Source organism: Physeter macrocephalus, chromosome 16 (genome assembly GCF_002837175.3).
Source record: "Physeter macrocephalus isolate SW-GA chromosome 16, ASM283717v5, whole genome shotgun sequence".
Classification (NCBI taxonomy): domain Eukaryota; kingdom Metazoa; phylum Chordata; class Mammalia; order Artiodactyla; family Physeteridae; genus Physeter; species Physeter macrocephalus.
The window spans coordinates 54,006,853-54,032,046 of NC_041229.1; the positions used below are offsets into that span (position 1 = coordinate 54,006,853).

At 46.5% G+C, this 25,194-nt stretch overlaps 1 protein-coding gene across 1 annotated transcript in view; it reads left to right on the plus strand.

The window, feature by feature from the left end:
• Positions 1 to 25,194, plus strand: part of TENM4 (teneurin transmembrane protein 4) — a 758,990-nt gene that overhangs the window by 486,209 nt on the left and 247,587 nt on the right. The window lies entirely within an intron of this gene.

The window sequence follows — 25,194 nt, forward strand, 5'->3', positions numbered from 1 at the left end:
CAATGTTCTGAGGTTTCTTGAGGATAGGGAGTAGTGTAGAGCCAGCTACTTTCCTTACAAATTTTGTTTGTTTTTTTCTAACATAAATGTAATACACCATTGGTTCTTTTCTTGGAGAGCAAACTGGAGTAAATTCCTATGTAATCCCTATAGACAAAGAGAATATATCAGTAAAAAAACAGCACACAGCAGCTTGCAAACAACTTTAACATTAAATCAATTCCTTTGCCAGTAGCCACAATGCACACAAGCAAATAATTCATCAGAAATGAGCTCCAAGCATACAGTAAATCATCCACGTGAAGGAATTTCAACATCACGCTCACGCATGGACTAAAAGCAAATGCATCACTGAATCTTAGTGCATTGCAAACCAAAAAATGTGAATGGTTTATAGGAAAAACATATTTTGGAGAATATCAGTGCTTTATAACAAGCAGCAAAAATATGCAGTATCATAAAGATTTTAATCTTTATCCCCCAAATCTAGAAAATCATCATCCACAAAGCCAGGTAACTCAGCATTTCCAGAGTCTTCAAAAGCCCATGTCACTGATGGATTCCAGATGATTCTTCTAATTGCTGGTGTTCACAATGTAAGAAAGCAAGTTATCTTGATCTGCCAGATACCACCCTGCAGCTCTGTTCACTGTGTCCTTTCTCAAAGTGTAACTTTAGCATCAAACCTCCTGTTAAAGCTATTCCTCTATGGATTTTTTTAAAACTTAATTTGTAATTATTCTTAATATGTACACAAAATCTTTAAAGTTAAATTTTAGTAAATTGTTTGTAATAAAAAAGTAGCAGTCCCTTGCCCCAGCTCTCTCCACTGCCAGGCCCCACTCTCCAGCAGACAGCAACTCTGATCTTTTCTAGTTGTCTCCCCTGCTCTTTATCTCCATGTTTCTAAATTAAGTACCTATAGTGGTATTTCTTCATTTATCAATTTAAGCTACTATCTGTTGACTTCCTGCAATGGAAGAACTCCCCCTCACTACCTACTCTCTTGCTTTTCCTCTCTCCACAAGCCTAAGATGATTGTTATAATCATTTTTGGTTAAATATGTAGTCATTGGTTATATAATTATGATTATTTAAAATATGGGCTTTTTGTTTTTGTTTCTTTTGCTCCTGAGCCAAGTAGTGTGCCATAACCATCCCTCCTTTCTTTGCATGCCTTTATTTTTCTTGGAGTTGTTGACTGCCTTTCTTTTATTGCCTTTTTGAGAAATGGCAAATGGTTCAATGTAGCTAAGAGATGTGATGACAGATGAGGCTGTGAAAGGGACCAGATCTTAAAGAACCTCGAATGCCATGCTGAAGAATTTGGACTTTATCTTGAAGAGAACAAGGAGCCACGGAAGGACTTTAGGCAGGGAAACGACCTTCTGGAACTTTCCTCTGATGGCTGTGTAAGAGAACCACATAGAAACAGTTTTCAAACTGACATGGAAGTATGTTTGAAAGCATTCACATTCTCACCATCTTTCCAGCATAACCGGTGCCATCTTTGGGCAAAGCCCACACTTGGATAGGTGTTTGTCGAGTCTCTAACAGACTCCAGTTCTCCTGCATTTTCCTTCCCCACATATACCAATACATTGTAAGGAAGAATAAAAATAATCTCCCTGGCTGTCCCCAATTGGAATTTCCCAAGATTCACTTGGAACTCTCCACTCATAAAATGGTCCAAGTTGTGGGCAACAGGGAAACTATTCCTCCCAACTCCCCCTGACACCCACTTTTAAAAATAATAATAATAGCTAAAATGCTGATGGAGGGAATTTGTGCATCACCCATCACCAATGAATTATAATTTATTCTACACCCAAAATGCAGCTCTTAAGCTGAAGTCACACACATCTCAGCGGTGCTTTTTGCTTTGTTTTGTTTTGTTGGGGGAGAAAGAAAGAAAGGCTGGAAGTAGTCAAGAGAACACATAATCCAGAATAAGAATTAAGATTTGGAAGGTTACTTAAATAAGAATAGAAACTAAGGTTTGTATCAGTGGCAATGGGTATGAAATTATTTTTAATTTTGCAAAATCACAGCTTTGCTGTCTTAGCCTGTGCAGGTGAACCTCGTGATTAGAACTCCTAAGGAGGAAAGCAACCCTCCTGTGATGGGTGATCAGGGAATGTCCAGATTTCTGAGAGAGCCGCTCACTGACTGCCTCTATAATGTGTAAAGTGATTGAATTTGCTTGTCAAGTTATTTAAATTTTATTAGCGTAGTTGCAAGTTGCTGTTTATGCAAAAAGAAGGTTTTGTTTTTGTTTTTGTTTAAGATTGCTGCTGCTTTTATTTCCAGTTTGGAAATACAGCTCATAACCAACTCATCACCAGGAAATGCAGTGGTAGACAGCTATCTGTTAGGTCCTAACATTATCATCATCATAATACCTATCATTGACTGAGCCCCTGCTGTGTGCCAGCCACTGTCCAAGCAACTTCACTAGCATTACCTCCTTTGATCTTCACTACAGTCTGATAAAATGTGATTCCTTGTCCTCTTTTTCCAGTGGAGGACAGAAGGTGGGCCTTGCCCTAAGGTGTGCTGTTGGTAGGTGGCAGAATCAGGATTTAAAACAAAGTTGGTCAACTTGGTGTCAGTTAAGATGCTTTAGACTGAAATTAACAGAATACACCGAGTATTAGGACCTAGACTGTGTCACATAAAAGGAAGCTCAGAGGTAGGGTGGTCTTCAGAGTTGGCTGCTCCAATGACCAACAGTACATCAAGGACCCAGGTTCTCTCCATGTTTCTGCTCTATCGTCCTTAGGCTGGTTCCCCCTTGTAGTTGTAGGATGGCTGCTAGTAGCAACACAGAGTCTATGCTCCTTCTTGTTCATTTAATGGGCAAGAGAGACCAGCTTCCCATTGCTCCGTAGTAAAAACAAACAAGAATTTGTCCAGGAACTTCCAGCAAACCTCCCCCTCAAAGTTCACTGGCCAGAGCTTTGTCACATGCTCATTCCTGAACCACTCACTGACCCAGGGGATGGAATCACCCTTAGATCTCTCAGGCACCTTATGTGGAGATCATTTCCCCAGACTGTACTGTAACTACTCAGTGGGGAAAGGGTAGGACGGAAGCTGCATGGCAGAACTCTTTCCTATGTCCAGGACAGGCTGCATTACTTGTGTGACCCACTGCAAAATGAAAATGCAGGGCCCCTTCTGCAAAAATTTTGAAGAATTTTAAGATGGCAGCAGCACATTAAACCAAATACTGGGCCCTCTGAGCATGGGACCCTGTGTGGCTGCAGTGGTCACACACCCACAGAGCCAGCCCTGGCCATAGCATGCTGCGTGCTGCCCGCTGCCCATGGTTTTTGTTTACTGCTCTGTCTTCCATTTAAGAGCAAGGACCAAGCATTCCTGTTTGTCATTGTGTACCCTGTGCTTCTTTCAATGCCTGGCTTATAATAGGTGCTCAAGTTAAAAAAAAAAAAAAAAAAAAAAAGTTTCTGAAAGGAATTCTGGGCTGAGCTGATCCCCCTGGACTGAGGCAGTAGCAGTAAGGATGGTGGTGATGTCGAGGATGCCGTGAGCAGCTCCATGCCAGGCATTACACTGTGCGTTCTACATACCGCCTCCTCCCTCCCTTCATTCTGACGTTGATCCTGAGACTTTTCTGCCTCCTTAGTGCTGCTGTTTGTACTTTGTACTTGAGGCACATTTTTGTTGAACATACTTCCTGATTTCTAAAGTTGTTGGCATCTGGGGTTATGACACATCTGAACTATAATCACACATTTGACCAGTGTTTCCACACTGTTGCATCCATTCACTTCCAGTCTTTCAGTCACCATGCAAAGGATTTTCTTTCTGATGTTACAATCTGCCTTTGGATAGGCTACTCAGAAATGGTATTTGTTCTTGCATCAGTGCAGTCAGTGTTCTCTTATCATACTGGAATGTAGTCCTCCTTTTCTCAGGAATAGTTGAGTCAGCTTTTGTAACGAGCAGAGCACTGTGAGAGCTCTGGGGAGAAACAGATTTAAAGAAGTGTGTAGACATATCAGCCTAGTTGGAGACACTGGGCAAAAACCCAGCAAAATTAAGTAACAAGAACTGTCATCATAAAGGCATCATGACAGCAGGACTTAGTTAATTGCGTTTTGAATGGTACAGGCCACACTCCCTTTGTTTTCTGCCTCCCTGCCTTTGCTCAAGCTGTCCCTGCATATTTTATACATTATTGCTATCAATTAATTCTACCCATCCTTCAAGGCCTCCAGAGATTGCCTCTGAGACCAGATATAGAAGAGTTTTTCAGAAAGTCCACCGCGTGTTGGCATCTGGAAGGCAGTTACTGCCTTCTCCTAGGCTCTGTCTCCCAAGTTTGCAAGAGAACATCAGTCCCTTCCAGCCCCATCATGCTCCAAATACACCTTGATACCAGCAGTTCCCCTACTCATCCCGTTAGGGTTCATTGTCTCCAAGCCCATCTCCCACAGGAGACTCAGTGCTTTGGTGGCAGGGATGATATTCATGCCTCACCCTCCCTCATTTAATGACTGTCACCTGGCATTGTACACAGGCGATTCCAGTAAGAGGTGGTTGACTTGACCTGTACTGTGAGGTCAGAGAAGGTAAAAGGGTCTGTGGATTTCAGGGCCCCCAGGGAGTGCTTATGATCTTCAGAAAAACTCTGAGATCTGGAGGAAAACAGGCAGTATGTGACTCAGCCTAGTGATGGGTTCAGGACAAGAATTGCCTTGGTCTGTCAACCAGACACCAGACTCCTCAGGACTGACACCTCCCTCCTTGCCTTGGCCCTACACAGTCCATTTCCAGGCCTTCCCCATCAGTCCGCTGGGAGAGCAGGATTCCCCCAGAGCCCTGCCTGCAATGCCTGCCTGTGTTGGTTACAGCCCTGCTGTGCTGCATGATGGGCTCAGACAAGGCAAACACGGAGAGTCGAGAAAAAGTGTCTGCAGTTATAGCTCAGACCTCAAGTGTGTGTGAAGGGGGCCGTCAGACTCTATCTTCATGGAGGCTTTTGACATTTAGAAATACTCCAAAATGCCACATTTGAGTTCTAGAGAGGGAGAAACAGAGATGTATATCTGAAGTTCCTTTGGGGACAATCCATTTGTCATTGGACATGCATCACTGTGACACGGCATTCCCTGCCCAGACCTCAGCTCAAGGGAGCTGAGTTATCTGCTGGGTCCCAGTATCTCGGAATATCCAGATAGGACAGACCCAGGCATCTCCCCTATACCTACATAGGCGTAGGTAATGCCAGCCTACAGATGGGACCCAGCACGTTGCGTACATGCCAGCATTCACAGGACTGGCTGTTCCCAGCTTTACTGAATCCCTTTACACACAGTGTCAATGGGGGACAGTGGGGGGAGGTAGAAAGAGCCTATCCTTGTAGAGTCCTGGTTTGAATCCACCACTTATTGGGTAACCTCAGGCTAATCCCTTCACTTCTCTGAGGCTCAGTTTCCTCTTTGGGGAAAAGAGGATGATAGTGATCTACCTTCACAGTGTTGTAACATAGATCAGTGAGCATATATAGTTAAATCACCTCGCCCAGTGCCTGGCACACAGGAGCCTCTGCTTTTGCTGACAAGGGGAGACAGGCAGCACAAAGATGTGTTCTCTGATTGACCCGACACAGGAAGGGTTGTGAGTAACAGCCACAGCCTCAAGCGTGTTCTTCTCCATTTGGAATGATTCTGCCAGATTTGCATGGGCAGTTAAGAGAATGGAGACATTAAAAGGTTTTTTGGTAACATCTTGTTTGATGACTTCCTTTCTGGGGTGATGCCTAACGTGTATCAGATGGCTGCTTTTGCCTAGTTTCGGTCATTAGATTAGGGAGGGATGAGGTAGTTTGTCCTCAGGGAGAAAAAAGAAAACAGTGAGAGTGAATGTGATTAGTAGCAGTGTCCACGACTAATGCTGTGGAGGACGAGAACTTAAACGTGGTGGGAACTGTGGTGCCGTCCCCAGTGGACGGTCCTTCCTTGCCTCCAGGTTCAGCCCCGCAGCTTCTTCCATTTCCACAGGGGTCATGGTCTGCCACCTGGACGTGGACGTCCTCTCATTATTTAATATCCACAGATCATTACAGGACACTTTCTCATGAGGTAGAAATGGTCATACTTTATAGGAGTGGAGCATTCTTTTTAATTGGACTGTTTGTGATCAGGTGCTTTAACGTTGGTGATGGCAGAGCATAGGCACCTACCGTGTGGCGAGCATGGGGCTGGGTGCACGGGCCACAGAGATGAAGAAGGTACCTGGGGCTTACAATCAGTGGGGGACACGTGCGTGCACACACGTTAGTGTCCTGGGTGTGCAAGTGCAGGGACATTTTGTTGCAGTTCATGGGGCCAGAGGAGGGTGTGGCCAGGTCTATCTGAAGATTGTGCAAGGGCTTCGATGTGGTGTTGCCATCTCTGAGTTGAGTTTCAACCTCATGGATTGAGGAGGGGCCAGGAAAGGGAATCTGAATGAGTAAGTAGTCAGAGTGGGTTAGACAGGACCCCCAGCTGTAAAGGATGGAAACCCACCTCCAACTGCTTTTTTTAAGAAAATGTAATGGGTAATATAGCTGAAAAGCCCAGGGGTCATTTTTCCATCAGTGTAGCTAGATCCAGGCATTCAAATAATGTCTCCATGAATCTCTTTCTCTTGACCGTTTCTCTTTGTTTTGGCCTCGTTTTCACACAGGCCTTCCCCATCTGAAGACAAAGGTACCCCCGCCCCCAGGCTTATATGCTACCAGCTTTGTAAACCCAGGGAAAGGAGAGTTCCTCTTTCCCTTTAGCGCCGGCAAAATCCCCATAGCGCCAAAGACAATCCAGGATTGACTCTGAATGGCCTGACCAGGGTCGTGTGTCCCTGCCTGAATCAGACACCCTGGCGGGAGGAATGGGGGTGGGTGCCCTCCTTGGCCTCCCTGAAGTCAGTTCCATCCAAATTCAGAAGCTGAGAGTAGGGCTCCCTAGAACAAAAAGAGAATTTCTATCATCAGAAGAAATGCCAGGCAAGTAAAAGCCACCTAGGCACCCTAAAGAGGCAAAGGCATGGTGGATGGAAACCGCCTTGAGCAGGAGGAATTCTGCATGTCTTCCAGAAACGGAGCCTAAACGGACAACACTTGCCTCATTCTTCCTCCCATTAACGAAGGTCTTTGTGGTACAGTCCACAGCAGAGCCAGTGTCTGACAGCACCTCCTGCTCCATCCCAAGTGCTGTTGCTGGGCCATTACAGATCTTGTAAATATCGGGATGCTATGAGTGATTGCCATTATTGCAAAAAACCCAGCTGGAAACCGTGCTGATCATCCTGCTGTACGAGTGCACTAGCCAGCCTGGAGGGCTTCCCCTCAGTAAGGATGGGAGTTACCGTGCTATGTGCTCGGCACTTTGATGACCTACCTAGGCAGTAGAGTGGAAGGTTAAGAGCACAGGCTCTGGAGCCAGACCTCCTGGGTTTGGATGCTGTCTCCATCATGCAAGTCTGTCCTTGGGCAAGTTACATAACATCTTTTTTGTATGTAGTTTCCCCATCTGTAAAACAGGAGTTGATAATAGTAACTACCTCTTAGGCTTATTAGGAAGATTGATTTAATATGTGTAAATCATTTAGCCTGGTGCCTGGCACATACTCTACACTGTATATGTTTTAGCTCCTATTATTTTTCTTATCATTGTTACTATTATTATTAATCAACTTTACAACGGTCCTGCAAGACATAGCTAACTGTCTTCCTTTCATAGATGGGAAGGTTGAGCCTTAGGGAGGTAAGTGACCTATCCAAGATCAAACAGCTTGTGAATGGTAGAGCTGGTATCGAGATCCAGGTCTTTCTGACTCTGTATTTTCCCACCATTTAGTGCCCTTCTGCTTAGCACCAGGTGTCCATCCATCCATCCGTTCATTCATTCACTCATTCGTTTAGTGAACTCAGGGCCTACTACATGTCAGCAGTGAGCAGGGTGCTAGGGATCCATTCAGTCCTCTTGGTCCTATCAGAAATTCTGATCATCAGTTTTACATGTGCTTGATTTAAAAATGGGAGAACAATGAATAATTAGTTAATTAATATAGCTTGTGTTGGAAACAAAGTATTTTAAAACGTAGGGTAATTGTAAGGGGATTATTAGTAGGGTTCTAGGAGTGAAGAGTTTGGAAACAACTGACAGAAATATTTGCTGAGCAAATGAATTGGATCTAATACTCTCCATCCACACAGGGAAAAACTGAGACCCAGAGAGGTGGGGTGACTGCACCAGATTCCAGCGAGATCAGGGCAGGGCTTCAACTAGGGCACAGGCCTATCCCTGCCACTTAGGATGACGGGCAGGGGCATAAGTAGGCTGAATCAGGCTCACCAGGTACCTGGGTGGGCACCTTCTCTTCCCCCAAGTCATTCAGGAGAGTTAGAGCCCTCACTTTTCTTTCTTCTGGATAGTCCAGGAATCTGGGAAGCCCCAGCAAGGATAGGAGTGTCTGCCCAGGAACTAACCGAGAGCAAGCCTGCTGCAAATGTTCAACAGATGTTGGCTGAAAATGATGACTAAGCCTCTCTAAATATCCTGAAATATTACCCTGATTTCTGAGTTGCCCCAAGGAAATCTAAAACATGAGAGGACAAAAGGAGGAAGAAAGGGGAAACAACTATCCTTAAGAATGTGCTGTGTGTGATGTTTGATGGGTGCTGTGAAAGGAGCGGGCAGGACAGAGAAGTAGAGTCAGCGGGCCTGGGTGTGAGTTTGGCTCTGCCTCTGTGATTGTGGGATTCCTGATTGCTCCCCTCTTACTAGCTGTGTTATTTGGGACAAGTCTCCTAACTTCTCAGAGCCTCAGTTATCTCAAAGCTGGAAGGGGGATAATAATACATGCTTTACAGGGTTGTTTTTAGGATAAAGTGAGATCATGCCTGTAAAGAATTTAGCATCATCCCCGGCACATGGTAATCACTCAGTAAACCGTGGACAGTAGGATTTAGGCACAATCAGAAAGCATTTATATTAGACTTACAATAAAGTAGTACTTGTGCTAAGCATTGGGAATACAAAGCTCACAGTCTAGTAGGAAACTCACTGTTCTCTCATTTAATTTTCAGTCTGTGAGTAGGAATAATTATCTGCATTTCGTTGATGCTCTCAGAGAGGTTAAGTAACTTGTCTAGGTCACACAGCTAATGAATGGCAGGGCCAGAATTCAAGCCCATGTCAACCAGACTCTGAAGCACTTGTCCTCTTCAGGACAATAAGCTTGGCCTTCCTACTTGATTTCTTCCAGAAAACAAAGGAAGCAGCCAGGCAAAAGTTTACTTCTTCCATTTCCTTACTTAAAAAAAAAAAAAAAAAAAAAAAAAAAAGGAAAGAAAGAAAATGTAGTATGACATTCAGGTGTGGGTGGAATTCCTGGAGGATGTGCCTCCAAATCCATATTTGCTTCAGATTCATTAATATGCCAGGCCTGGAGTTCTACACCCCTTGAGCAGTATCAGCGAGCCTCTGCATTTCATCCTATATCGTCAAGAGACATTTTCTGTAGGAGGCCCTGGGCTGTAGAAATTAGGTAGAGCAGTGATGACTGTGGTTATGAATATAACTGTTTGATTAAGGTTCTATGCCAGCTGCATTATTTGTTTCACAAACCTGAGCTGGGCTGATTGGATTTCTCTCTCTTTCTTTTTTAACGTAAGTAGATTCTGAAATTGGAAAAATAAAATATTCCACGGCCAAGAGAAAAGAATTAACTTGGGGAATGAGCCCAGGTGGCGCCCACAGACTGTACACCTTTTGCATTGAAATGAAGTTCGTGCCGTCTGTGCCCTGGCTGCAGGGATTTGCCCTGTAAGCTGCACGTGACGCCATGGAAGAGAAGGGGCACGAGCTGGAGGTCGGTCACCTTGGGAGGGCAGTGACCAGGGGCATAGCACTTAACAAGGCCTTCTCAACTATGAATAACCATCATCATCATACCATCTTGGAGCACCTGCCATGCTGGTGAACTGTAGGGTGAAGGGCAGAAAGTAAGCCATAGCCATTAAGAGCATGGGAGTTGAAGTTAGATCTGAATTCCAGTCTTGGCACTGAGCAGCTATGGAGCATGAGCAGATTCTCTCTCTGAGCCTCAGTTTCCTCATCTGTAAAATAGACATAACAATAGCTAGCATTTGTTGAGTCCTTACTGTGTGCCATGAATGCTCTTTGAGCTTTACGTGAACCCCTCCCAACCACCCCACGAGTACTATCTCCATATTTGAAGTCAGGAAAGAGGGCCACACAGCTAGGAAGTGTTGGAGCCAGGATTCAGACCCAGGCTGCCTGGCTCTAGAGCCCACACTCCTACCACTCTGTGTTGTGTTCCTCATACACCGGCCTCAAGGGACTCTTGGGGAGAGGAAATGGGAAAAGAAGTGCATCAGAGATGCTTAGCAGAGTAGCTGGCAGCTCAGTAAGCCTTTGAGGCCGTTATTAGTACTATGATTACATTTGCGTGGCCTGGGGATTGAGCTGGACCCTTTGCCGAGGACTTCAGGAGGACAAATTCCTTTCATCTGTTCCTAGTATGACTTGGTTCGTGGACATTGATGGATGGAATACCTGCCTAAGAGCTCCTGAGCTTGTATCCAAAGGAAAAGCCACACGTGGTCATGTCATAAATGACTGAAAGCGTCTCTCTGACAGTATAATTAGTTGGATGCCCTCTGCCTTTTCCCGGAAGTGGGACCTTTTACAGCCTGAGGGAAAAGGTCAGGATCACTCGGGCGGGGGTCTCATGCTGCCTTGTGACTTGCTGGGGTTGGGTTGGGTGCCCTTCTGCCGAGGTAGAAGGTGTGTGTTTCCATGCAGTTTCGAGAGGCTGGGAGGCCACTGCTTACGAGCTCTGCACCTGGGCAAGCCTCTTAGCCTTGCAGGGCCTCAGTTTCCCCGTGTGTAAAAGGATAATGACACCTGCCTCTCAGGCTTGTTATTCGGGTGTGTCATCAAACAGTAAAGCTTTTGTGGTCCCCAAACACCTCATCCATGTAACTACTGACATGACTGTCGCTCAATCAAAGCAAAAATATACGAGAGGTTTTGCATTTAATACATTGCTCAATACATAGAGCTTAAGTACTTCTGAATTTATTTTTTCTTCTTCCTTTGCCTCTAGGAGGCTTGATTCCCTGCAAGAGTAGAGCGAGCAGAGAGATGTGTGCTGGGATCTTGGCTTCGTATCATTTCCTAGTGGTATGACCTTGGGCAGGTTTCTGTAAATCAAGATGTCATATCTCATAAAGTTGCCCCGAATGTTGAGGCCTGAGATACCCCATTTGCAAAAGTCATAGGCAAAGGCAGAGCAGGCTGATGAGGCTCAGTTTCCTTGTCTGTAAAATGGGGAAATTAAGACCCACCTTTAGTGTTGTTCTGAAAATGGAATGAGGAAACCTTTCTGAGGGCCCAGCTTATAGTCATGTGTCAATAAATACTCATTCTCCTCCCCACTGATAGCCTCCTGGTGCCCAGGACCCAAAGACCCTGCATGGACAAGGGCTTCTTTCGTTTCATTCAACAAACGCTTACTGATACCTTAATAGCCTCTAGAGGGAAAACAGCTAAAGGTACGGTGAAGACCGAGCCCTGGGTGAAAAAGATCAGATCTCTGCCCTTGCAGAATGTAACTCGATGGGATTCTAAGGAGCTGTGAGAGGAAATTCGTAGTTAACCTCAACTGAGTCCTTCTATCTGACAGTCCTGTGCTAAGGACCCAACATGCACTGTCCCACTAAACCTCTGAAACAAGACTAAGGAGCCGATGGCGCTATTATCCCCATCTTACAGATGGAGAAGTCAAGGCTTTCAGAGGTTAAAAACTCACCCAGAGCCAGCCATAAAGCTAGTAAGTGGTGGAACCTGGTTTCAAACTCAGTTCCCTCCGACTCAGCACTCACCCTCCTGGCCACAGTGGCATGAAACTGGGGTCCCAGTAAAGGTGTACAGTGTGGCCCAGTGTGTAAGCGGGGGAAGTGGGTTTGAACACAAGGCAGCTTGAGCCTCAGCCGTGGCACTTAACCACACGCGGTAATGCTCCGTGGGTTCTAGCAGCCTGTCGCTTCATCTAGTCATGTCAATGTCTCTTCCAGGAGAAGGCAGTTTCTTCAGAACTACTGATGGATATAAAATGGAGGGAGGGATGTGAACATGATGGATGAAAATTCACCTCTCCGTGTGCCGGTATTTAGCCTCCTGCAGGGCCCATGCAATGGGGGAGGGGCGGGCTTGGGGAGTACAGTAAGGAAAACCACCCAGTAAATTACCTTGACCTTCAGTGCTGATGTCGATTTCAACAAAATAGATTCTTCCCTGTGGGAGCCTTGACGTTCATGGTCTTGATTTCCTTTTCCTGGCCTCTTCAACCATTGATTAAAAAAATATAGAGTTTATGCCAGCCTCAGCGATCAGCTGTCTAACCTGTGCAGTTTGGAGAACATCAGGTCAAGTTTAAAGAGAAAGATCAGGGTGCCCAGAGGGCCCAAACTACCCCATGCCCCTTGGGAACCAGTGGCAGCACCCGGGTGAAAGAGCCCGCCAGGTACCCCAGAGAGAGGAGTCATGCTTCTGGCCTCACAGCCCGTGGTGTATGAAGATAAGACCTCCGCGCTTGGAGCGTACCATCTGGTAGAAGAGACAGTTATGCAAACAAGTGATCATAACTCCGAGTGAGCCACGGGGGTTAGAAGTGCCCAGAAAAGGGGCTTTGGACCCAAAGTGGTGGGGGCGGGGGGTTGAGGGGGCGGTCATATAAGACTTCCTAGAGAAGGTAACTTCTAGTCTGAGTTAACCAGTAAAGGAGGATAAAACACCTTCCGTGCAGAAGGAAACAGCATGTGCAAAGCCGTGAATGTGAGACAGGCAGTGAGCTGTTTCATGAGTGGTTTATAATTAGCCTGTTAACCTTGGCACCTTCTTAAAGAGGGGAGTAGAGAGCTGTGGGTGCAGCCCTGGAGTGGTGGGTGGGCTCAGGTCAGATGGTGAGGGTCTTGTCCTGTGGGCAGTGGGGAGCCATAGAAGGCTTTATGGCAGGGGAGTGACCTGGAGCAGGGGTGAGCCGGTGGGCTGAGACCCCAGTGTCATCTATGACCCTGGTCTGGGTGTCCACTGATGAGCTGAGGTCGTGACAGTGGGAGTGGTGAGAATCCCAGAGATGTGGAGAGGGCAAAGCCAGAGTATGGCAATCATGGCTAAGTTGTTGAACCTGAAAAAGAGGGAGAAGGCAATGGCGATCCCCAGCCGCCTGCTCTGATGGACGGAGTGGGTGGTGTGGCAGCAGGTGGTAATGCTGAGATCAGGAGCACAGGAGAGGGAGCCAACCGGAGAATGCTCCGTACGAATTTCATCTGCGCGGCAGAGGCTTGAAGTTCAGGGAGGAGGTTGAGGCTAGTTATTTCAAACCACTTGATTGGCAGGAAGAAGGGTTTCCTGGAGTTGCGCTACGAGTTCCTCCAGGTAACCTCCTGGGCTTGGCCCCGATTCTTCCTCCTAAAGCCCATGGAGTAGATGTGCCGCTTCCTCCATCCTTTGGCTGTTTGAAGGCAGCAGTAGTGCTTTGCCCATCTCCTTCTTTCCAGAAAATTCCCCGAGAGGAACAAGGGAAGCCACGAGGAATCAGACTCTCAAAGGCTGGAAGGAACCTCAGGAGATCATCTATCAAATGAAGGAAACTCCTTTTTCAGACAAATTGAGGCCCAGGGAGGGGAAGGGAGTTTTCCAAAGCCACAGCGTGAGTTAATGACACAGCGGGGAACAGTTCTTCAGTCTAGGACTCTCTACTACACCACATAATTGGGTGTTTAATTTCCGAGCTATGAATTGTGTGGCCTAAGTGACGAGACTGGGAAAGCTAATCATAGGCATGTGGTGTATTTCAGCTGGACTCCTAGCCACACACTCTTTCTTTAATCCCTTTCCCTAACCTGTCTCCTCTCCAGGCTAACAGCATTGGTCCTCTCTTTATCCCCATAGGAACACAGTTTCTAAACCCCTCACCATACAAGGAAGCCAGGGAAAGCACTGACTAGCTCCAGAGACTGCAGGGGAGGGTCAGTGTCTACAGCACTGGCATGACCCCCAATCCAGGTGTCCCTTCTCTGGACCCACTCCAGCTGATCAGCACAGCCTGACCATCACCTCCCTCCTTCTTCGTGCTTTACCTCTGTGAATGCAGCCCACTGCATTTCCATGAGCTTCCTAATCTGCTCCAGCACACTGCAGCCTCCTGTTGAACTGAATTCCACCTTCTACACTCTCTCTCACAAATACACACACACACACACACACACACTCACACTCACACTCCTAGTGATAGGTAAGGCTCCTTATTGATTTGGGACTTAACCTAACAGTTTATGGGTCAGACCATTTTTGAAAAGGGCAAGAAGGTAACAGTGGAAGGAAAGAAAACTTAATTGACAAGCAGAAAGCTTTCCCAGGACAAGTTCTGCCCTAAGGTGGACAGAGCTTTAAGCTGGGGAAAAGCCATGTACCCAGGAAAGATCCCCTGTGGTTGTAGCCGACCTTTTCTGATAGGTCTGTTCAGATTTTACAGGCAGAGACTTCGACTAATCCATCTCTGGGTCTCCAGTATCAAGCACAGGGCTTATAGAGAGTGACCTTTGTGAAAGGAAGGAAAGCAGGGAAGCAGGAAGGGGGGAGGGGCGGGCGGAGGAAAGAAGGACCACGTTTTTCTTCCTTCCAGCCCATCTTTCTGCCTTCTTTGGTGCCTAGTCACACAGCCCAATCCAATCCGCCAACTTGCTTTAGCAAGCAGATGTTCATTAACAGATATCCCAGGTTCATCTGCCAAGAATGATTCAGCCTTGATTTTAGAATTAGAGGGGACTCCCACCACCTCCTCCTCCTGTTTGTCAGTTGGGGAAACTGGAGCTCAGATAGGTTAAGTGCCTTGCCTAAGGTCACACAGCGATTAGCAGTTGATAGGGACAAGCACAAGAATGAAGTTTGGGCAAATGTATACTGGGAGAGAGTTCTTCCAGGTTCAGATGGTGGCCCTGCCAAGTTGTTCATTCGCACGCTTAGAACAGATAGCTTTTGATGCCCTTGGCTTAGTTTGTAAATTACCATGACTCTGGAAATAGCAATGCTGATCATACCTCTCTGTGACAGAGACTCCTGACACTGCTCTTTCTTCAACTGTCTGGTGAAGGCAGCAGGGTGTCTCTCACCCACACCCCACCCTAGGAGAGCATTCGTTGCTGGGTGAGGAATCCTGAGTGCATTTTAATGAAGCCTGGGCGTTCTGGTGAACTCTTGTGACTACTCTAACATTTGGCTTTAAAAGGCTGGAAGTTGGGGTGAGCCCTCTGAATACGCTTAGAGCTGCGCCTCTGGCTCCAGGTTCTTGCAGGTGGGCTCTGCTTCCCGTCACAGCTCTCCACTCCGAGTGCCCAGGTCTCCACACCATCCTGCTGCCTTAGGGGCCTGCATCTCTCAGCCTGTGGGCCTTTGCTGGTGCCAGCTCCCTGTCAAGAATGCCTGCTCCCTCCCCTTTATATACCTTCACCCTGTCTCTACCTCAGTACCCAGTTCAAGGTCTCACTCTTGCTAGAAGTTTCCCCAGACCACTCTAACTGTAACCCATTAGAGCCTTGTGGGATGAGGCTACTGCCTGAGACACTGCCCTGAAGCAGGTCTTCAGAGGATGGGGCCAGGGGGTGACCTCAACCTCTTCCCCCTTCCTCCTTGCAGTGTCCTGCTGTGCTAACAATTAGCCACACCTATCTGGAAGCCAGGGGGCAAGGGAGCGCAGGTGATGGCAGCCCTTAGCTGTCACCTCCTGTGACAGAGAGTGAGTGAAACTGGGGATGGGGGTGGAAGCCAACAGGGAATAAAATCTTGTATTATTAGCTATTTACCCATCCTAGACTAGTTAGGACTAGACTAACCACTGACTGGATGGCATACCCTTTAGGATCACCTTTAAGATTACCGGTTCCTGGGCATGGCATGCAGCTGGCCCCCTCCTGCCTGCCAAACACCAGGTGTGCTCTCCAGTCACTGGAACAACCAAAACACAGCCCCTTCCGCCTTTCCAGACAGCCCTATTTGGAAAACCACTGCACTATGCAATGGGGCTTTTGCAGTAGTTTAAGGCATTGTCCCTTCATTACTGTTTCTCACACGCAAGCACTTGAACAGTCTGAATTCACTCAGAGTGCTGCCCTAAGTGAACGAGGGAGCAGAAACAGCCACGCTGTGACCTCAGGGAGCTCTTTTTTACTCCCCATCAAGACCACTGGGAGAGTAGCCTCAGGAAGCTCCAGCCTGCTGCCCCAGCCCATGTGGGCCCTCCCCGTTTAGAGTCCCTGCACACGGGCCATGACACAGAACAAACAGCACAGCCGTGAAAGTGAACAGAAAGCATGTGTTCAGGGAGAGAACGAATGGGCGGAGAAAAAAACAGCACACAAATGCAGCCCCTGGCCTCTCACACAGACCAGTGGTTCTCATTCGGACGCCACTGTTTTTATTCCTTCTGAGGCAATGAGAATAACGCTGATCGTTCTCTCTCTTATACAGGACCCTACAGTTGGTGAGGTGCTTTCATAGACATTTGACAAGAAACCAAAACTCAGGTTCAGTAAATCGTCCGAGATTATATAGCTTGAAGGAGGCAGAGCGGAGGCTGGAAGTCAAGCCATCAGATCCTGGCTGCCGACTGTGGTGACAGAGCTTTCTGGCTTCTCTAAATTGGTCGAGGAGGCCAAGGTTCATTAACTAAGCTCTCAGCACCGCTACTGCACCATCCCGAGTTAGTGGTAGTCGATGGCATTTTAATGGAAGCCAAATCACTCTTTCTCTTGGCATTCTCAGGCAGCTGGAGTTTTTGTGTTTTATGATAATTAAATACCATCATCCTTCATATCTGACAATCTTTAGGGCCCGATTAATGACTGCAGCGCACGCTGGGTCGTCGTTAACTCTGCAGCCAGGAGACCTTCCGGCGCCTGGCGGCCGTTTCGCAGGGTTGGAGGTGGACGCCCAGCCTGGCACCCTTTCTCAGAGCCAGTGCCAGCCTAGATTGCAGAGCTGTTGACACATTCATATTCTTTGCCTGAGCCAAAGCTCTGGAAGTTTATGTCTTTTTCTCATGAGTGTGCTCTTATAAAAGGGTAACAACGCGCTCCACTGGAGTCTTGCTAGCAGTCAGGCATTCCACAGGCAGTCTGGGTCCTGCCTGCAGCCTGCCCCCTCCTGGTTCATCCTCCGCATGGCCGCCAGGAATCTGCCTCAGACACTGGTGTGACCATGGCCCTCCCGCCTCAAAGCCCATCGGAGCGCCCTCCCACCCTCCCGATAAAGGCCAAGTTCTTTTGTTTGGCATCTCCAGGCGACCACCACCCAGACCTGCTCCCGGTGTCTCCACCTGGCCTCCTGCCGTTGTCCTTCACAGCCGTCCCACTCTAGTTAGAGAAGTGCCCAAGCCCGTCTCACGTTCACTCTCTCCTTCTCTCTTTCGCTCGACTCTGGACCTCCACACATGCATCATCCAACGCCTAGAATAGCCTTTAGACACAGGGCACATGTCACTTGTCATGAACCCTGCCCCGACCCTGGCAGTCAAGCTGGCAGCCCTCACTGTGCTCCATTGAGCTCAGTGGATTCTAGGAGCCAACGCTTGTGGACCGCTCGCCATGTGATGGACATCGGTGTGGACACTTTCCCTGTGTCCACTCCCTCCATGTACGTAAAGCAGGGTGGTTAAGAGTCTGGGCTCTGGGGCCAGATGCTTGAGTTCAGATTCTGGCTCCATCACTCAGTGGTTTAGGAATCTTGGGCAAAGTTCCTAGCCTTTCTGTACATTAGTTTCCTCATCTATAAATTGGGGAGTAATAATAGTACCTGATTTATAGGGGTATTATAAGGATTAAATAAATAAAGCATTCGGAACCAGTCACATAGAGAGTACTCAATAAATGTTAACTATTATCATCTCATCATAATTACTATCTTGTGTAGTATCTATTGATGTGTCTGTTATTTTTACTAAATTGTGAGCAGCTCAAAGTCAGAGACCATATTTCTTTCATCTCTAGATCTCTGTATATTCATTTGATGATAGTCCTTCCTCCTCCTCTTCCTTTTATTAAATTACTACTATATATACTTATTTTATAGGTGAGGAATTAGAGGCTCAGAGAACTTGAGTGACTCGTCTCAAATCATGTAGCTTGTCAGAGACAGAGCCAAGGTTGAACCTAGGTCTGGGAGGCTCCTGAGCTCCGCCCTGGTACTCCTTTTACATCTGTCCCCCAAATGCCAGCTATTTGTCAAGGCTGGGGCTCATCCTCATCTTAAAACTCCTCAAGTCCCTGCACACAGCACAGGGCTGTTCTATTGCTGATTGATTGAACAACCTCAGGGGCCCTCTCCTCAGGGTACACCCTGAACCCAGGACAGAGCAGCACCCTGGTTTGCTCTGAGATGCTTACCTAACTCAGAAAGGGGCCCTACTCTTTGAGGACATGGAGACCCCGTGTGTCCAGTTTAGTACTGCGTGTCAGGCTGCAGCCATTCTCATTGCTTCTGATCTGCACGTCGAGCTACAAGCGCCTTCCCGAGACCAGGGCTCCTGAAAAACAGTGGGGTTGTCCAGAGTGGGACTCACCTGTAAAAGAAGGGGACCACATTTCTGCCAGGCATGTCCCTGCTCTTTCTCTCTCCAGGTTTTTTGCTTTGGCACCCCTATTGTAAACGCTGTAGAGTAATCGTCAAGGTGACAACTTAGCACTTTACACCTTATCCATTCAGCATGGCTTTACCATACCGTGGAATTAATAGTTACTTTTTTTTTTTTTTAGCATTACTGTATTTCAGGCACTGTGCTAAGAACCATATATATATATATATATATATATATATATGAGATCTCATTTACTTCTCACAATGGCCCTATAAGATGGGCATCATCTCCATTTAATGATAAGAAAACTGAAGCTCCAGAGAAGTTAAGTATCTTGATCAAGGTCACACAGCTTATAAGTGGCAAAGCCAAACCTTGAACCCAGGGCTGTCTGACATCAAAGCCTAGTCTCCTTCTATCACCTACTGCTCTGCCCAGCACACTGAAGAAGCCTCACTATGATCCCGGTTCAGGGAGATGCAGCCCAGAGGCATTTGGTATTCAGGATTTTTGTGCATATAAAATGAAAAACGTCTGAGGTGTTGGAGGGAACCAGCAACTGTAAATATATGTGAGAACTGGTAGGAAGCAAAAAACCTTCCTGGAAAACCAGGCTTGCAAAACTCAGATAAGCAAGTGGCCTTTACTGACAGAGGTGTGCAACATAACAGTAAAAATGACTCATATCTGGGCTTGATTCAGAGAGATACTTAGTGGCTGTATCTGCGAAAAGAGGGTATAAATTGGAATTACACCACAGCTTTGCAAATGTACCAGTGCTTACTCGCAGGCAGCAGAAGAGAAGCCATTGATTGTGCAGACAAGAGGTCCACCTACCTGATTTGTTCTCCCTTCCCTGCCCCCCACATTCCATAAATATTTACTGGTGATTTGGGGTGAATGGTGCAAGGGCCCTTCCCCTCAGGGCACAGTAGGGGCTCACTCTGTATTTGGCACTTGAGCAAAGGATATCCTCCAGAAAGTGGTGACAATGTGTGCACCCTTCACAGGTGCACAGACCAAGGACCAGGAAGGTGACGTGAATTATTGGAGGTCACCCAGCCAGTGAGTAGGAACCACAAGAGAGTTCTTCTCTCTCTTAGGCTATCACTGTCTCATTCACCATTGTATTCCCAGCACCCGGCTTACAGGTCCTGGCACAGAAAGGGGATTCAGTACATGCTGAATGAGTGAATTGGTTCTGAATTCCCTCTAAAGATGAGAGTATAAATTGGGGAGGATAAGGGGAGAAAAGAAGGCCTCTCCTCTCTGTCTTCCCTCCTGGCCATAGAAGCAGAAAGGAGTCTTCATTCAGACCAGAGAAAACATTTGCTCCTTGGGAAGGCCATGTCTTTTTTGGGGTTGTGAGTGCACTCCTATTGCTGAGCCCCCAAACCCAGAGCCTTTCCCTGGGAAACCTGGGAGACATCAGAATCCCCTTTCCTAGTGTTCTCAGAATGGAAGGGAAATAGAGAGCCCAGCTGAAGCATCTGGGACTCTGGTTCCAGGCAAGTAAGTAAAGGGCTGTATGGACCTATGGCCTAGAGAGCCCAGGTGGCCTGCTGTCATTTTTGGAATACAAATATCCTCCACACCGGCCTTACCCTCCTGGACAGATTGCCCAGACCACTCACAAGAGCCACTTGCTCAATAAACCTACATTGAGCATCTGCTTCATTCTAGGACCTGTGATCAACAGCACAGAGGTAACAGGGATTTCTATACCTACTAGAGGAGGCAAGGTGGGGACATAAGTATGCATGCTCTGGGGGAGACAGAAAAGGTGAGCGGTCTAGGTTACCTGCTGTGTTAGCATTCAATGGAGGAAAAGAGAACTTCGGGGAGGGTAGATCAAGGAAGCCTTTCTGGAAGGGGTGGCAATTGAGCTGAGCTTCAAAAAATAGAACAGATTTGGACCAGGACATTCCTTATCCCCATAGGAGAATTTCCTTTTAGACACTTATACTTAAAATCTCGTCATTTCAGGACTCTTGGCAGTGCTTCTATCAAGCCAGAGTCGGGCATCCTACCTAGTCACAATGCAAGTGTCTGTAGGCTTGCAGGCCAGCCTGTCCTGACCCAGATCTCAGATGCTTGCTCTCTTCACTGAGGGTCTTTTTCTTGCCTTTGGCCATGGACTGAGACGGTCAAGCAGGTATCTGTGTTTTATGCAAAGGCACCATGGTTTGGTAGACAGAATTCAGGCTGTGGATTAGTAAGGACCACTCACTAGTTTTGTAAGCCTCAGCTTCCTCGTCTGTAAAATGGGAATGATAATCATACTGCCCTCTAGGAGCTGCTGTGAGCATTAGAAAGGTTCAGGCTGTGAAAGTACACTTAGTATGTGCTCAAATACATGGCAGCAACTGTTAATATCAATTAGGTAAAATGCCATGGGAAGGTTGACTCCTAGTGATGGGCCAGGGGCAAGGACTAGGTCACCCTTCTCTGCTGGCCTCCTGATAACCACTGGACAGTAGTGCCCTGGACTGAAAGGCCAGGGGTAGGGAGGGACCCTCAATCAACCCAGGAGGCCGCTTCTGCTGCTGGCTTCTTTTCCAGGCTCCACATGTCTCCATTAAAGTGCTGCCTGAGGACAGGTGGACCAAACAAATGACCCTGCATATTCTCGCTTTCTCCCTGGTCCAAGGCTGTCTGTCTGTTCTCTGCCTGTTCTACTGGCTCCCAGGTTCTCTCCCTTCCCATCAAGGGGCATCTCTGTTGGCAAATCTTCTGGTCCAGGACCACAGCATGGTACATCTTCAGAGGGTACCATTCATACTCTGTGGCCTTCCTGGAGACCATCTTCATTGGAGTTGAAATGTTAGCCACTCTGTGGCCCAGCAGATCTCTTGGCCTCTGAGAGAAAGGTGTGGAGGGTCCAGGGAGGGAGCTGATGAGAGATGAGGCTGGAAAGACAGGCGTGGATCAAATTCTAAAGGGCTTGGTGGATCCCATGTGGGCTTTATCCTGAAAATGATTCGTAGGAAGGAAGTGATCTGCTCACATGGGTTTCTGTTCCTTTTTCCCTTCTATTGCTACCCGGACCCACTCCCACCAGATTTGCTTTATAACTCATTGGCATAAAAGACTGGGTTACATAAAAAGCAGAGAGCGACGCATCTTCCACTAAAAGTAGCCGTAACACTGATAGTGCCTCACACTTGATTGTGCTTGATGGTTTCCAGAAGGCTGTCTGCTGAGCCAAGGAAGAGCACAGCCTTTGGAATAGCATACCTGTCTTGGTTTGGATCCCATATTCACTGACTCTCAGTCCTCTCTGTGAAATACAGGGTTCTCGAGAGGAACAAGTGAGGTGGAATACTTTGTAAACTGTGAACTTGAGAAATGTTTCCTTCCCATTGATTGCCTCATTTGATATCACTGTAGCTCTGTGGTTCCCTTAATAAACTCTTTCCCCCATTTTACAGATAATAAAACTGAGGCTCAAAGAGGTAACGTGACATGTACATGGTTGTCTTAGTCTTAGGCCTTTTTTTCTTTTTCTTTTTTTTAAAATTTTTATTGGAGTATAGTTGATTTACAACGTTGGTGTTAGTTTCAGGTATACAGCAAAGTGAATCAGTTATACATATACATATATCCACTCTGTTTTAGATTCTTTTCCCATATAGGTCATTACAGAGTACTGAGTAGAGTTCCCTGTGCTATACAGTAGGTCCTTATTCGTTATCTATTTTATATGTAGTAGTGTGTATCTGTCAATCTCAAATGTAAATTGGTACAACCATTATGGAGAACAGTATGGAGGTTCCTTAAAAAACTAAGTATAGGGCTTCCCTGGTGGCGCAGCGGTTGAGAGTCCGCCTGCCTATGCGGGGGACACGGGTTCGTGCCCCGGTCCGGGAAGATCCCACATGCCGCGGAGCGGCTGGGCCCATGAGCCACGGCCGCTGAGCCTGCGCGTCCGGAGCCTGTGCTCCACAGCAGTGAGAGGCCCGCGTACCGCAAAAAAACAAACAAAAAAACAACGTCTAGAACTACCGTATGATCCAGCAATTCCAATCCTGGGCATATATCCATAGAAAACCATAATTAGAAAAGATACATGCACCCCAGTGTTCATTGCAGCAGTACTTACAATAGCCAAGATTTGGAAGCAGCCTAAATGTCCATCAGCAGAGGAATGGATAAAGATGTGGTGCAATATACGGTGGAATGCTACTCAGCCATAAAACGTCTTAGACCTTTGGAAACCAAGGCAGTGTCCCTCGGTGATGATCTCTGAATCACCTTCAAGGCTAGTCTTCCCTTTTCTTGAAGAATAGTGCAAATTCAGAGCCAATTAGCTTTATTGTCCTGTCCTGTAGACTCTTAAGTTTGACAGCTGTCCTTCATTCTGTCTCCATCTTCTTCGGTTCAGATTGGCAGTGTTCCTTCTGGGGTGGCTGACTAGGTCCATGGTTCACACCCGTAGACATCTTCTTATCAAATGGTCAATCAGCCCCACCCATGGTATTCTCTTCCGTACATACTTTCTCATTTTTTGCAATACGGGCAGGCTGAGAATTTTTCAGATCTTTAAGTTATGGTTTCTTTTTGCTTAACCGTTCTTTCTTTGATTCATTTCTCTTTTCTCTCATTTTACTCGAAGCTGCCAGGAGGAACCAAGCCACTCTTTCCACCCTTGACTTCAGAATCTCCTCGGAGAAATATCTAATTTCATTGCTCACAACTTCTACCTTCCACAAAACACTAGAACACGAACACAGTTCAGCCAAGTTCTTTGCCACCATAGAACAAGGATCGCCTTTCCTCCATTGTTCCAATAACATACTCCTCATTTCTGAGATCTCATCAGAATTGCCCTTAATGTCCATATTTCTATCACTACTCTGTACATATTTATGTATTCTCTAAGAAGGTAAAAGCTTTCTCTACATTTCTTCTTTTTTTTTCTCCTGAACGTGCACCAGAATCACATTTAACAGTCCCTCAACAGAGCAACATAGTCTTTTTTTAGCACGTACCTCAAAACTCTTGCAGACTCCACCTATTACCCAGTTCCAAAGATGCTTCCACATTTTTAGATATTTGTTCCAGCATCATCACACTTTTAGGTACCAATTTCTGTCTTAGTCAGCTTGGGCTGCTAAAGCAAAGTACCATAGACTGGGTCACTTAAACCACAGACATTTATTTCTCACAGTTCCGGAGGCTGGGAAGTCCAAGATCAAGGTATGGGCAGATTTAGCATCTGGTGAGAGGCCTCTTCCTCATTTGCAGATGGCCACCTTCTTACCATATCCTCACATGGCGCAGTGAGAAAGCTAGCTCTCTGGTCTCTTATAAGCACACTCAACCCTCATGTCCTCATCTAAACCTGATTACCTCCCCGAAACCCCATCTGCAAATACCATCACATTGGGGGTAGGGCTTCCACTTATGAATTTTGGAGGGCCATAAACATACAGTCCACGACAATGGCCATGTGGTTAATAAGTGGCAAAATCTAGAACAGAATCCGGTTTCCTGACCTTCTCCACCCTTATAATATCCTTAGCTTCCAAAGCTAGGCTTTTTGTGAGCATAGCTTAGGAGGATGGTACTTAAGATTTACTTCCAGGACTTGCCTCTAGTGGCATCACTAGAAACTTCCTTCGTCAGTAGCATCCACTTAGCCATATGCCCCTGGGCACTTTACTTACCTTCTCTGAGTCTAAGTTTTTCACCTATAAATTTGGTGATAATACCTGTTGCTCCAAGTACTTGAAAGGCGTAAATAAAATATAAATATTTATATGTAAATAAAACATACATATAAATATATTTAATATATATAAATATGTATCTTAATTCTCTTACCTGTAAAATGGAGATACAGACAGTACCTGCTTTGTAGTGGGTCGTGAAGATGAGCTGAATTAACACAGAGGGCTCGGAATAGTGCCTGGCACATAGTAAGGGCTCAAGAGATGTTAGTGGTGGTTTTTAAAACTCCCCAGACACCAGCGTGGCTCATTCCCTTTAGTCAAAAGTCACCTAAGGCCATCACTGTCTGTGTGACCTAAAGTTTCACCACTGCCTCCAAATACACAGGCCACAGCGCCCTTCCTGGCTTTACGTGTTCTCAGATTTATCACCATCTCGGTGAAATACGTGTTAACTTATCTTGTTTTTTTCACTTGCTATGTACCACTGTGTGTATTTGGTGATGCTCACATTTTGGCACACGTCTGAATCACCTGGAGAGTTTGTGGAATCAGATTAATGTACCCCACCCAAGAATTCATGGTTCAGTAACTCTGGGGCAGGGCCCAAGAATTTTCATTTCGAAAAAATTCTCAGGTGATGTTGAAGTTACTGATTCTAGCCATACCCTAAAAGTTCCAAAGAAACAGCGGGAAGCTGATGACATGGGAGGCTAGTCTTTTTTTTTTCATCTTGTTTATTATCTCTCTTACGAAAATGTCAGCTCAGTGGGGACAGGAGTTTTTTTTTTTTTTTTTTTTTTTTTTTTTTTTTTTTTTTTGTGGTATGCGGGCCTCCCTCTGCTGTGGCCTC